We start from the raw sequence: 2,523 nt of genomic DNA on the forward strand, positions 1-2,523 counted from the left end.
GTGTGTGTGTGTGTGTGTGTGTGTGTGTGTGTGTGTGTGTGTGTGTGTGTGTGTGTGTGTGTTTGTTTGCCCTTCTCATCTCCACCTTCATCTCCCAAAGTGCTGACTGGGCTCATTTCCCCTCCTCCTGGCGCTCTGCCCAGAGGCTGATATAATGTGTCACTCTGCACACATAAACAGATATTGATCAGGCAGAAAACAGCAAAAGCATTCCATTATGTTGGCATGAGCGTATTTCAAAACGTCGATGCCCTGCGAGCCCGCGGGACCTCAGGCTGAAGACTCATTCAGACCGGTTCCTGACAAGTTAAACTGGTTAAATATTTCTCAGCCACCGTGGAGGAGATGCAGAACAAAGCATCCGTGCATCTGTGCAGTTGTATGTGTGGAGAACAAATCCTGTGTGTGCGTGTGTGTCACTGAAGGACAGCAAATCAATAGGGTCACACCCCATAATGAGAGAGCAGATCGATGAAGCGGCTTTTAATTGGAAAGCCATTTACAGATGTGTTGTTGGGTTTTTATGCAGGAGGGAGACGAGCAATCGTGCATTTGTCAAAATCAAAAGCTCTCATGAGATGAGGGTTTGAGAGGTAGCTGCGTGCTCCTGACCATCCATATAAATAAATGAAACAATTACCTAATTCATTCCTGAACTTGGAGCTTTGTCAGTGGTCAGTGCCACCGTCTCATAATCCAGAGGCTGCAGGTTTGAGCCCAAGTTGAGTCAGAAAGTCGGGAAACAACTGACAAACTTTTGTGTGGCCTTGCTCGCTGCGTCAACCCCTGCAGAAAGGAACAGCCTGAAGAAAAACAACACTCTTAATTGCCAGTCTTTGACTTTATAGCTGCTCTGTAAAATTAAAAATGCCTCATTTTCACTCAGGATGCATAGCAGGTGACAATCTGATGTAAATAATATTTAAGTTTGTGTTAAAATACAAACACCAACTGTAATTAGATCATGAAAACAAAACTTATTTTTAACAGCTCGTATCATTTTAAAGTTACAGGTGAGTGGGTGGATTATGTATTTTCCAGACACATTAAGTTCTATAACTATGTTACCTTCAGTTCTTATAAAAAATGCTGTATTTATCATAAATAAATCTAAACACCTTCAAATTGGCCTCTGTCTCTTTAAGAAGCTCCTGCCATTTCTGACACTCCGACTTTAGCACATCTTCACAACAATGCTTGAAGGAAGGGGTGCTCTGTGGGGTTGCAGGCTGAGCTCTAAGGAGGAGCTTTGAAGAAATAGGCGGAGCTTTGTAGCAGCGAGTATGCAGCTCCACATGGCCACAAGAGATCCAAGGATTTCTCCAACATGTAAGTAGGAGTCAAAGCAACACTCTGAGTATGTTTTTGATGAGGAAATGACATTATAACATGACACAAAGCACAAAAGGTTGATTTTGCATTATAACACCCCCCCCCCCTCCAAAAAAAATGCTCCACATTATTTGTGATTTCCAGTTTATTCTGTTGATGGTGTTCAAGTTGCAAGTAGCATCCTATTTTCCAGGATATGCAAATTTGCACATATGTGAAATTTACATGTGTGACATCTGTGCGTTTCTGCTGTTTCCAGTTTGACTCGGAGCCACTTGGTGTCCGTCTGGTGTTTTTTTGTTTTGTTTTGTTTTTTGTTTGCAGACGTTGGTCACTCTCCAAGGACAGTGGCATCATCCTTCACACCCTCCCCTCCCGGTGACATCAAACGGTTACAAAAGAAGATCTGGTCCACCCCCTTCTGTGTCTCTCACACACACAGAAACACACACACACACACACACACACACACACACACACAACTCAAGCAGAACAAAGACCTTCACAATAAGTGCATTTAGCTTAGTGCATGTTTGACTGAAATAAGAATTACTTTATGGCTGCAGCTGAATGAAATTCAGCAGAGGCTTTTAAATGAGGGATTCTCTGATAACAGAAAATGAAAATGTGCTCCTGGTTGCTGAGGCTTACAGACCTGATTAGGATTTAGGTAAGGTGCCACTGAGAGATCTCATGAATTAACTAAAGGTCACTATCTACGGGGGGAGGGATCTTTATCAGCCAATTTGACCCGAATGTCCTGGGAGGGGAAAAAAAATCCTGCCAACAGGGGCATACGCGATGCAAGGAGGGCTGTGATAATCCAATAAATTATTCCAAGTCATCAGAGGACAGTGTGGAGCTTTAGAAGAAATGTAAAAGAAAAAAAATCTTCTAAGATTCTTTTTTTATTCATGTTCTCACACAGAGGAAACTAACAAAGCAGCATTACTGATCCTTCAGCTTTACTGCAAAACAAGTAGAAAGAAATGCAACAAACTTCAAATGATATCAACGTTTGTAAAAAAAAAAACTAAGTTATTTGAGTTATTTGTCACTGATCAGGACATTTTTACCTGATAGGACTGGTCCTGTTCTTTGTCTCTGACCCTGTTTGTGGTGTTCATGGACAGGATCTCATAGAGCTGTTGAGAAGAGAATGTCAGGTTTGGGAATCTCAAAGTTTCATCT

The sequence above is a fragment of the Austrofundulus limnaeus genome, unplaced genomic scaffold, assembly GCF_001266775.1.
Source record: "Austrofundulus limnaeus strain Quisiro unplaced genomic scaffold, Austrofundulus_limnaeus-1.0 Scaffold66, whole genome shotgun sequence".
NCBI lineage: Eukaryota > Metazoa > Chordata > Actinopteri > Cyprinodontiformes > Rivulidae > Austrofundulus > Austrofundulus limnaeus.